This window comes from Octopus sinensis, linkage group LG3, assembly GCF_006345805.1.
Source record: "Octopus sinensis linkage group LG3, ASM634580v1, whole genome shotgun sequence".
Lineage (NCBI taxonomy): Eukaryota > Metazoa > Mollusca > Cephalopoda > Octopoda > Octopodidae > Octopus > Octopus sinensis.
Window position 1 is genome coordinate 168,678,368 of NC_042999.1, and position 13,350 is coordinate 168,691,717.

Sequence of the window (13,350 nt, forward strand, 5' to 3'; positions counted from 1 at the left end):
AACAACTTTCTCTATGTATACGTGACCGACCTAGGGTCTTACAGAGATGAGTTGTGTTTACAAGGGCACATTGAGCATGGAAAACAAGCAAGAAAGGCATGTGTGGCGTATGAATGTGACAGAGATAGCATTTGTGTGTGTATTAACTATGTGTGTTCGTGTGTGCGACAGAAGTACAAACAAGGTGTATGTGGGCAAAACAAAATACAGTGCATAGGAAAAGTCTCTCAGGGTATTTCAGACAAGATGGAGTTAATTTCCCAGTTCGTAGTAAAGTACATAATAGCAGTTCGTTCTGTAACAGGATGTTCGGATCACAAGTGCAGATGCCGGTTGAACACATGTTGTGTAGTGGTTGTGGCTTCAATGCTGTGCCAGGTTACATTGGTACAGAAGATCTCGCAGGTAGTGCTGTGCTGTTAACCTCGGTGAAAATCATAACAGCGTGAAAGCTAAACCTGAATGAGTGCTATGTACATATTAGTGTTGCTGGAGATGAAGGCGACGGAGATGGAGACGACGTGAAGGTGAAGGACGACGATGGTGATGGCGACGTTGAGATGAAGGCGTCAGTGGCGTTGCTGGAGTATGTTAGCGTCGTCATTGGCTGGAGCAGGAACATGACTGGCTGGTCTGGTCGTCTGTCGCTGGAACTGGAACATGGTTGAGTAAGCTCTGTGTGGATGAAGACTGCGGCGGATTGATTGGTTCAGACTAGGTAGAAACTAGATTTTAGCTAAGTGTTCTATGGTCTATGACCAGAACTCGGGAAACTTGGTTGAGTGTTCTATGGTCTATAACCAGAACTCAGGAAACTTGGTTGAGTGTTCTATGGTCTATGACTAGAACTCGGGAAACTTGCTTGACTGTTCTATGGTCTATGACCAGAACTCGGGAAACTTGGTTGAGTGTTCTATGGTCTATGACCAGAACTCGGGAAACTTGGTTGAGTCCTCATCTTATAAAATGTGGCCCCAGTAGACCCAAATGAAATCGGGTTATATTAACCAAAATGTGAAAAGGGGTCTAAATGGGGCTGGAAGGGGATTAAAATTTAAAGGAGCGGGTGTTTAGCAATTCTCTGTTACATCAAGCTAAAAAATTTGTGGCAGCCTTTTAATCGTCAATGTGTTGCCGTCCATGATGAAGAAGTTTTGAATGCTTGCCATGGTGAGTCTACTGTCATGAGAAAGAATCGATTCAAAACTTGGTTTTTAGGGATTTTCTTTTACATCAAGTTCAAAATTTTACGCCAGCCGTTGAACTGTCAATACGTTGCTGTCCGTCGTTAAGAAATGCCAGCCATGGTGACTCTACTTTCCTCAGATTCTATCCTTTCAAACTTTGGTTTCCAATATTTTATTATTTTCATTCAGCTCGCAAGTTCGTCTGTCCCTTTTAAATGTTAGTGTTTTGCTGTCTGCCTTGAAGCAGACCTTTCCGTTGTTACTGCCTGATATTTATGATTGATCTTTCTAAATATTTTATTTCTCAACTTACTCAAGATCTTTTGTTGTTTATAAATGGGAGAGAGATAGATAAAGATAGAGAGTAAGAGAAAGCGAGGGAGAGTCCGAGAGAAAGGAAGAGTAAGAGAGTGGGAAAAGTGAGAGAGAAAGGAGAGAGAAACAAAGAGGGAGAATCATCATCATCATCGTTTAACGTCCGTTTTCCGTGCTAGCACGGGTTGGACAGTTTGACCGGGATCTGGGAAGCCAGGAGGCTGCACCAGGCTCCAGTCTGATCTGGCAGTGTTTCTACAGGTGGATGCCCTTCCTAACACCAACCACTCTGTGAGTATAGTGGGTGCTTTTTTCGTGCCGCCGACACAGGTGCCAGGGGGGCTGGCAGCGGCAATGATCGGTTGGCGCTTTTTATGTGCCACCGGCACAGAAGCCAGTCAAGGCTGCGCTGCAATCGGCCACGTTCGGATGGTGCTTTTTACGTGCTGAAAGGAAGCAACAGAAAGTAACAACCACACTCTTACCCGCGCGTAGAGCTGGTCACCTTCAGTATATATATAAAACTTAAGTTGTCTATGTGTGGCAGGTTTGGTAGCCTTCAACTAACATAATCTCCTTCAAGACCCTGCAGCGTAAGTTGACCAAAATTGAGGATATGATAGAATTGGACCATATTAACACCAAAACTTATTTACATCAAAAAGGTGCTTTTTTTCTATGAAAATCCTTACTTTTTACAATTTTTTGACTGCTGTGTCGCCATTTTTCGGCGTATTTCAAACAGAAAAATGTGTCAAAACAAACCTCAGCAATGCCGGGCGATACCGCTAGTATACACACATATATATATATATATATATATATATATATATGTTAGAAGGTTTGGATGTGATGTACAGATATTATATATATATATATATATATTAGAAGATTAGTTTTGCAAAATAGAACAGCGACAATTATCTCTGCTTATGGCCCTGCAAGCGGATCTATCAAATGAACAAAAGGACTGCTTTTATGATATCCTTCCGCAGGCTATCTCAAAGAGGAATAACAATGATCTCATCTTCGTGGCTGGTGATTTCAGAAGACATGTTGGGCAGCAGCCAGGTATGTTCCATAGTGCACATGGGGACCATGGAATAGGTTCTCGAAATGAAGAGAGGACAAGGCTACTGGAGTTTTGTGATGTGAATAACCTATCGATTTGCAATACCAACTTGAGGAAGCTAGACAGCCACCTGATTACCTATCAATCAGATGACCACACTAGCCAGATCGATTGCATTCTCACCAGACAGTGAGATACATGGTTGCTCATAAATGCAAAGATCTTCTCTGGTGAAGAATGTACCCTGCAGCATAGACTAGTCGTAAATAACATTAGACCTCAGGCCAGAAGGGTACCACAAAAAAGACCGATCTAGAAGCTTAGGGATCCTCTATATGGTCATCAGAGATATAGAGAATACCAAACGAGTTCCCTATGGATACCGTATTTATTACAACGAGTGGCTTGTAAACGTATCTAACTCACTTTCGCTCGTTAGATACGTTTACAAGCCACTCGTTGTAATAAATACGGTATCCATAGGGAATGAGTTTGGTATTTTATTTATTACACACGAATAAACGACCATATTTTATAAACCCAATAACTAAATTCTTCACGTTTAGTTGTAACTTATGAATGACAAAAGTAGTGCTGTCACCGTGACCTCAGGTCATCACCATGGATTGACCAATCAGAAGCAGCGCTGTCACCGTGACCTCGGGTCATCACCATGGATTGACCAATCAGAAGCAGCGCTCGCAGTATCTGACATATGTTAGATACCAAAAATATCTCAAAGTGTTCTCACTCACATGTGTGTAATAATTAGGGATATCCAAGTTAATAAATTTGATAAGGAGGAGGAGACACTACAGACTTGTAACATAGAGGGCAACTGAGAATTCCTACGGGACAGCTTGCTAAGTGCCACAGACCAAATCTGTGAATGGTGTAAAGTCCCATCTAGACTAAAGGTGATGTGGTGGTGGAATGATGCTGTAGACAAGGCCATTAGGGCAAAGAAACAAGTCTGGAAGGACTGGAAGTAGCATGGAATTGTATTAGACAGCCAGAAGGGAAACTAGGAGGCAGGTGTATTTAGTCAGGGAAGTAGTAGAAAAAAAGATTGCCACTGCTCTGTGATGTGAAGACCAGAGACTTGAAGTGCTTTGGATTACAAGACAGTGTGCGAGAGAAAATTGTGATGTGGTAGGAGAGAAATGTGTCTGCATGGATGATGGTTCACTTGCATTTAATAATTCTGCAAGGAAAGGGGCTTGGAAATGCCATTATGAAAGGCTGCTAAATGAAGAGAATGAATGGGAGAGGGAGAGTCTGCCAAATGTTGACCCAACTGAGGGACCAGCTAACTGAATTGACAGTAGATAAAGCAATTAAGGATATGGAGGTAGGAAAAGTCCCTAGCCCAACAGGAATCACTGCTGAGATGCTTAGAATATATGGTGGTGTATGTTATGGCCTAGTCACCCATATAGTTAACCAGGTGGTACACAAAGGAGTCGTACATAATGTTGACATGGGGAAAGCCTTTGACAGTTCTCCAGCTCCCTTACCTGGAGGTCAGTGTGGAAACTAGGGATAGATCAGTGGATGGTGAGAGCTGAACAGACCATGTACAAGGATACTGTCAGTAAGGTGAGGGTTGGCAAAGAATCCAGAGTACAAGTAGGGGTTCACCAATGAACAGTCTGCATTCTCGTCTTGTTCCTCATAGTCCTCCAAGTAATGACAGGAATTTAAGACGGGCTACCCCTGGGAGCTCCTCTATGCTGAGACCTTGTTCTTATAGCTGAATCATTACCAGAACTAGAGAAGTTTCAGATATGGAAGCAAAGTCTAGAATCAAAGGGCCTTAGAGTTAACCTAGCAAAAACCAAAGTCCTAGTAAGTAGGAAAGCAGACAAATCACAAACCCCTCAGGTAGATGGCCCTACTCAATCTGTAGGAAAGGTGTAAGTAGAAATTCCATAAGATGTACCCAGTGTAAGCTATGGACACATAAGAGGTACAACAATATCAGAGGAAGGTTAGCAGGGTAACTAGTTCTTGTGTGTGGATGGTGCAGATACAATTAAAACTAAAAATGTGCAGAAGATAGACTCCATCAAATGCAAGGAGGAAAAACTAGAAGCAGTTGATAACTTCCATTACCTAGGTGACCAAGTCAGTAGTGGTGGTGGTGGATGCCTCTCCCTCAGAGTGAAAGTCAGATTGTATCGTACCTGTGTGCGAACAACCAAGCTACACAGCAATAAAACATGGGCTGTGACTGCAGAGGAGATGTGAAGGCTTGAAAGAAACGAAGCTGATTTGCTTATCTGGATGTATAATGTTACTCTTTACTCCTTTACTCTTTTACTTGTTTCAGTCATTTGACTGCGGCCATGCTGGAGCACCACCTTTAGTCGAGCAAATCGACCCCAGGACTTATTCTTTGTAAGCCCAGTACTTATTCTATCGGTCTCTTTTACTGAACCGCTAAGTGATGGGGACGTAAACACACCAGCATTGGTTGTCGAGCAATGCTAGGGGGACAAACACAGACACACAAACACATATACACACACATATATATATATATACATATATACGACGGGCTCCTTTCAGTTTCCGTCTACTAAATCCACTCACAAGGCATTGGTCGGCCCGGGGCTATAGCAGAAGACACTTGCCCAAGATGCCACGCAGTGGGACTGAACCCGGAACCATGTGGTTGGTTAGCAAGCTACTTACCACACAGCCACTTAGTGTGCATTTACAACAGAGTGTAAATATCTTGAGAGAAAAACTGGGCATAAGAGGCATCAAATGTAATGTACAAGAGAGACAAAATCTATACCATTGGAAGGAAGCTGTGGAAGAGGGAGACCTAGGAAGACATGGGACGAGGTGATGAAGCATGATCTTCGAACATTGGGCCTCACAGAGGTAATGACTAGTGATTGAGACCTTTGATGATATGCCATGTTTGAGAAGTCCTGACAAGCCACTGGTCTCTTTTGATCGTTGGGCATCACAGCGGCAATGCGGTCAATGTTGGTGTCACATAACTAGCACCTGTGCTTGCAGCACATAAGAAGCACCTTTTAAATGGTGGACCTCATGGAGGCAATGACAAATGACCAAGACCTTTGGCAATATGCTGTGCTTGAGAATAAGACCAATTGAGCCAAGTGAAATTGTAGTTGTGGTAGATACTGGTCTCATGCAACTGGCACATTAAAGCACTAATTACAGTCTCGGAGTGTTTGGCGTTATGAAGGGCATCCAGTTGTAGAAACCACGTCAAATTGGACTAGAGTCTAGTGAAGCCTCTTAGCTTACCAGTCCTGGTCAAACTGTCCAACCCATGCTGGCATGGACTATAGACATTAAATGATGATGATGATAGGTGAAGTGGTGGTGGAACAAGGAGGTGGACAGTGATATAAAAGCAAAGAGACAGGCCTGGAAGGACTGGGAAAATGGTGGAAGCAGAGCATTATAACAGGGAGCCAGAGGGAGGCTAGGCAATAGGTTTACATAGCAAAAGGAAAAGTGGAAGGTTAAAAGTTAACCAATGTTCTACAGTGTGAGGATCAGAAGCATGAGGTGTTCAAGATTGCAAAGCAGTGTATCAGAGAGAATAGAGATGTGGTGGGTGAGAAATGTGTGCAAATGGATAATATTGATAATATTAGCGGTTGGGAGGCAGTTGCCGGCAACCGTGGAGACTGGCGACGTACCGTAAGAGAGGGAATACAAAGGAGTGACAGAGAGAGAGAGGAGAAATGGAAAGACAAGAAAAGATGTCAATAAGAAACTATGGCATTACAACCAGCCAGGAACAGTCTTCGCTACATTTGCGGTACCTGCCAGAGGGAGTGTTTGTCCAGGATAGGACTACACAGCCACAGCAGGAAGTGTATCAGGACATGAAATGTAAAAGCCGGACTGGACTATTTTATGCGCAACTCCATTGTCTCCTGAGACAAAAAGGATGCCAACAATGGTGCTTAGTGACTCAGAGAAGAAAGATGCATGGAGATGCCATTATGAAAGGTTGCTAAATGTGAAGAATGATTGGGAGAAGGAGAGTCTTTCAAATATTGAACCAATTGAGGGACCAACCTCCAGAGTTGACAGCAGCACAATAGATAAGGCAATTAAGAAAATGAAGACTAGGAAAGTCCCTGGACCTTCAGGTATCACTACTGAGATGATTAAAATATCAGGTAGTGTGGGATACAGCCTAGTCACTTGCATAGTTAATCAGGTTATTCCTGCCCTCTACCCAGGTTTTCACTAGTCACTGCAATCCCCACTCCCTAGTTGCACCTTCTTGGTAATACCTGACTGCATATATTACGACCTTCATACCCCTCTTTTCTTTACCATCACATCTATGCTCTGATCTTATTACTTGTGAGTATACCCTGGCACTTCACCATCTCTCTCTTACAGTTTTGTGGGTTCCTACTATCTCTCTTCCCTCTGGCTGAGTAGCCATGTACCTCCTCTACAGCTGCATACCTATTTCTGCCTCTCTAATTTTCTGTCACACTCTAACCTTTCATCAATACCCCCTCTGTTATAGCAAGACACTCGTTTCTGCCCCTCTTTCCCTTTCATTATCTGACACAAGTTTCCCTCCTCAAATGCCCCTGCCTCTCAATTCCTTATCTTGCGAGTTACATGGAGATCTTGACAGTGCTGGTGCCACATAAAAAGCATCCAGTCCACACTGTAAAGCGGTTGACATTTGGAAGGGCATCCAGCTGTAAAAGCCTTGCCAAAAGTAACCTTGCCTGTGCTAGTGCCACATAAAAACCACTGAGTTCACTCTGCAGAGTGGCTGGTGTTAGGAAGGGCATCCAGTTGCACAAGGTAGTTTTTCTACCTGGCCAGCTCCTGTGAACCACTCTACTCATATATACATGGAAGATGGAAGTTAAATGATGATGATATATATATATAAGCACCCCGGTGTCATGCAAATAGCTCCTGCACCGGTGGCACGTAGAAGCACCCATTACACTCTCAGAGTGGTTGGCGTTAGGAAGGGCATCCAGCCAAATCAGACTGGAGTCTGGTGCAGCCTTCCAGTGTGCCAGCCCAGTCAAACTGTCCAACCCATGCCAACATGGACAAGGGACATTAAATGATGATGATATATTGGGTTATCCCATAAGTAATACAGTTTTTTTTATACTTCTTTTATTCTTCAAAACTAAGATAAAGTTCTTTTTTAATCTAAAATATACTTTCCTTCATTTTCTACAAAGCTCTTCCATCTATCTGGTAGACTTGCAAGGCCCCCCTCTTCCAAAATCCAGTTGTCTACAATGAAAAATACTCCTCCAGACCTTGTCTACAGAATTCGTATTTTTTCTGTCCCAATGATTTTGATTAGACATAGAAAGTTTGTGAGGAACCCATTGACCTAATTTGCCGACTTATCTGAAGGCACACAGATGTTGATGAATGGATAAATGACCAAATCGAAGCCTCTCTGCCAATTCCTCAACAGTTATGATGGATTTTGTTCCACCAGGGTTTTCAGGACATCCTAGCCAAGCTCTACAGATTTTCCAGTACAAGGCTCATGTTCTAGGTTGTAGTTTCCATCTCAAAATTTCTGGAACCACCATTGACACTGGCTTACGCTTATTGCCTGATCCCCAGATACTGCATTAATATTCCTTGCACTTTCCATTGTGTTGTTGCTTTCATTGAACTCATAAAGCAAAATATGCTCCTTTGTCACTTCCATTATAGCTTTGAAAAAATAACTGTTAAAATCGAACTGCACTCTTCAAAACTTGCACTAAGCATAAGGACATGGTAAAATTACTACCAGCTTTTATAGCAAGTTAACTTTTAGTTCATGCAATTGAAAAAACTGCATTATTATGGGATGACCCAATATATATATATATTATATCGATCGTGGCCGTGCCAGCCTCGCCTCGCCTCCGTGCCGGTGGCACGTAACAAACACCATCCGAGCGTGGCCGTTTGCCAGCCTCGTCTGGCACCTGTGTCGGTGGCACATAAAAAACACCATCCGAGCGTGGCCGTTTGCCAGCCTCGTCTGGCACCTGTGTCGGTGGCACATAAAAAACACCATCCGAGCGTGGCCGTTCGCCAGCCTCGTCTGGCACCTGTGTCGGTGGCACATAAAAAGCACCCACTACACTCACGGAGTGGTTGGCGTTAGGAAGGGCATCCAGCTGTAGAAACACTGCCAGATCTGACTGGCCTGGTGCAGCCTTCGGGCTCCGCAGACCCCAGTTGAACCGTCCAACCCATGCTAGCATGGAAAGCGGACGCTAAATGATGATGATGATGATGATGATGTGTGTGTGTAAAATTAATATAAACAGCTAGGTGCAATATAAAACCATAAAGGAAACATTTTATCATCACTAATTGTGAATGAGGGTTGCTGAAATACCTATATTGCAAGAAATAGGAGTTAAAAACTCTCAATACAGAAAGAAGCACACAATATATAAACAGGAGAGATAACAGTCAGCTTTAGCCAAACCATCAAGCAATCGAGTAGTCACCACTGATGAACCTATGGCTGATAGGAGAAACTAGTCCAGTCTAGTGATCCTACAGACACTCATAGAGTGGTCATCTCCCATCAGTCTATATACTTTGCATGCTTTTTACAACATCCAGAGTTTTTAACTCTTATTTATTGCAATACAGGTCTTTAGCATTGTCAGTCGCAATAGTAACAATAAAACGTTTCCATTGTGATATTATATTGTGCCTAGCTGTTTATATTAATTTTTAATATATGTATTAGCATTTTGCTAACTCTCATAAATTTTTATGGTAAAAATATATATACTGGTAAGTAGCTTGCTTACCAACAACATGGTTCCATCGCTTGGAATTACTGTTATGCTTTTGTCAAAAGCATAACTGTCACAATTGAGGACAATGAAAGAAACTTGGGTAATTTAAGAATTAAGGAAGCTATTCTCATAGACAGACTAGGGCCCCAAATCAACAACAGGCTGGAGCTTAGCAGTCAATATATTCTCTAGCTACATTTGGATGCATGTAGGTTTTTTTTTATGACATGCTCATGTATTATTCATAAAAAAAAAGGAAAGAGAAAAGGAAGGAAAAAAGGAAACTTCATGTATAATACATAACTTAGAAGCAGCGCTATGGATGTGCCGGCACACATGAGCCTGAAACACGGCCGCCTCATGCACTTCTCATGAGGAATTCCGGAAGGAGTTTCATAAAACCAGTGCAGAGGAGACACTTCCGGGGGACAAAAAAAAAAAAAAAAAGGAAAAATGGAAGAAGGAAGAAAGGGGAAAAAAGCTGTTAGAAAATCAATTATGTGACTCGATCAATCCCTAGGGATATCTGAAGAAGGAACTTTTATATTCCAAAATATTATATCAGACTATGGATGATTAAATCATAACAGTTATTTTAGTGCATTGTTGTGCCATTCAGAACACATTATTACTATTTATTATTATTGTTTATCACGTAATCACGTGACCAACCAGTCCATCAGATGTAGTTACACATCGCTGGTCACAATGCGTTCGCATTGTTTTAGCCTTCGAATGACGCCACCCCGCTGGCTAAGCGAGCAGGCCAACAGAAGAAAGAGTGAGAGAAAGAGTGGTGAAAGAGTACAGCAGGGATCACCACCCCCTGCTGGAGCCTCGTGGAGCTTTTAGGTGCTTTTGCTCAATTAACACACAACGCTCGGTCTGGGATCGAAACCGCAATCCTACGACCGCGAGTCCGCTGCCCTAACCACTGGGGCATTGCGCCTCCACATATATATATATATATATATATTGCATGCTTCTTACCGGATCAAGTGTTTTTAACTCTTATTCCACAATGAAGGTGCTTCAGCGCCCTCAGTCACAATTAGTAACAATAAGATATATATATATATATATATACACACACATAAGTGAAAGCATGGCTGTGTGGTAAGAAGCTTACTTCTCAACTATATGGTTTCAGGTTCAGTTCCATTGCTCAGTACCTTGGGCAAGTGTTTTCTGTCACCCCAGGCCAACCAAAGCCTGTGAGTGGATTTGGTAGACAGAAACTGAAAGAAGCTCTTCCCATGTATATATAAATAAATGTATATGCATTGATATTACACGATAGTTGTAAATAAGTGCTATCGTCATGCTAGCAGTGTCCTTTGTTTCCAACATTCTGTGAAAACCCACCTGGTCATGCAGAAATATTACTTTACTTGGGAGAAGGTGAGGGCTGACAACAAGAAGGGCACACAGCATAAGAAATCTACCAAATCCATGCAAGCATGGAAAATGGACGTGAAAATGATTATGAGATATAAGTTGGCGTTAGGAAGGGCATCCAGCCGTAGAAACACTGCCAGATCTGACTGGGCCTGATGAAGCCTTCCAGCTTCACAGATCCCAGTTGAACCGTCCAACCCATGCTAGCATGGAGAACGGACGCTAAATGATGATGATGATGATGATGATGATGTATATATCATCATCATTTAATGTCCACTTTTCCATGCATGTGATGATGATGGCAATCCCTCAAGGTCGAGGATGATGGTCTTCGCGCAAATTTACTGGTGAGTCCATAGGTGACCGATAAGACCAATTCTTGCTTGAAAAGATCGGTCGCAGTGCGGACATCTAGTGCCAGAAGGGAGAGTCGCACGTGGTTGTTGTTGGCGCTCCTTCCATCGTCGTCTTTTCTCCTCCGGCTCTGCCGACCTTTTCGACTCGAAAGTCACCGTTCCCTCATGGATGGTGGTTTTCCAGAGTGGTCTGTTTTTTGCCGTTTCCTCCCAGTTGGTGAAGTTAATGTCACACTTTTTGAGGTTCGTTTTCAGGGAGTCCTTGTAGCGTTTCTTCTGGCCTCCTTTTGTACGCTTGCCGTCTTTGAGTTGGGAGTAGAAGATCTGTTTGGGAAGTTGTTCGTCAGTCATTCTAACCATGTACAGATTGGATAGACTTTGCTGAGTTGGACTGTCTATGGCCAAATGCAACTCTAACCTGCTTCCATGTAAGGTAATATTTCCCATGAGTGACATATTTTCATACTTGACAGGAAATGGACAATAAACTTACTTAGAACTATCATGCACACACACAAACAACAAGCTTCTTTCAGTTTCCATTCACTAAATCTACTCACAAGTCTTTGGTTGACCTAATGCTGAGCTAAAAGACACTTGCCCTAGATGCTGTACTAAGGGATTGAACTCATGATGGGAAGGAAGCTTCTTAACCACACGGCCATGCCTGTGTCTATTTATAGGGCAGATAGAAAGAGGCATAACTCCATTTTGGTATCTCACCATCTATTCTAATTCTTGTAACTTTTGAAAAATACACATTTTTTTCAGAAACTTTGCAGAGATAAGTTTTCAACAATGCAGATTGTGATGAAGTTGATAAAATTGAGAAAAATATTTTGGGGAGGAACTTTAGAACATCTGCCTCATTCCAGATTCTGTTACCACCAATTTCTGTAGCTTAAGCATTTTTCAATCACTTTTCAGGTTTATTTAACCATTATGTAATCTACATTCTTAAAAACACATTTCACAAAAATCATCATCATCATCATCGTTTAACGCCCGCTTTCCATGCTAGCATGGGTTGGACGGTTCAACTGGGGTCTCGGAAGCCCGAAGGCTGCACCAGGCTCCAGTCAGATCTGGCAGTGTTTCTACAGCTGGATGCCCTTCCTAACGCCAACCACTCCGTGAGTGTAGTGGGTGCTTTTTCTGTGCCACCGACACAGGTGCCAGACAAGGTTGGCGAACGGCCACGCTCGGATGGTGTTTTTTATGTGCCACCGACACAGGTGCCAGATGAGGCTGGTGAACAGCCATGCTCGGATGGTGTTTGTTACGTGCCACCGGCACGGAGGCCAGGCGAGGCTGGCACGGCCACGATCGGATGGTGTTTGTTACGTGCCCACCATCCAATGTTATTTAAAAATATGCACGTTAATAAGAATTATATGGAGAGAAAATCAGGAAGGCAGGGAAAATGATTTGAAACTTCACAGAAAAAAAAAGTTAATGTTATCAATTATAATCCTAATGTACACTGTAGAAAATGTACCAATGCAAAATTTCAATTAAAGAAATAAGCTTTTTTTTTTTAGGAAAGTTACGAGGAAATAAAGTTGATAGGGCATCAAACTGTAGATATTTCGTTTTATAAACATATAAGATCAGTAAAGTACAGCCCCCCCCCCAAAAAAAAACTTGGATTTTTTAAAAAGACATTTGGGGATTCCACACACATAGTGTATACGTGTACTGAGGTTAATTAAACCAGCTTAATTATCATTTTCTAGTATATTTTACATTCAATAGCAATAAAACACTATACATTTGAATTTTTCAAAACATTCCAGAATTCCAGAAAGTTCCCATGTGGTCCGTGTGTAACAACTAGTTGGCCAATCATAGTAGAAGTGGAAGCATCACATGACTTGAAGAGCATTGTTACAGTATGTGACACTTTTCAATTGTTGAAAACTGAACAAGAAAAATAGCAGAAAACATCCCTCATAAACATTTTATCATTCTTTCAAAATTTGCTTTCCTTTTCAATTAACCCTTTTGATACCAACCCGGCCAAAACCGACTCTGGCTCTGTGGTACAAATTTCTTGTTTTCATAAGTTTTGAATTAAAATCTTCCACCAAACCTTAGTCACAATTTATGTTCCTAACACTAGCTTAATGATAACTAAGTTATTTTACTAAGTTCTTTGTTATATTTAAAATTAATGGAAAGAAACACAGAGCATTTCAAAATAA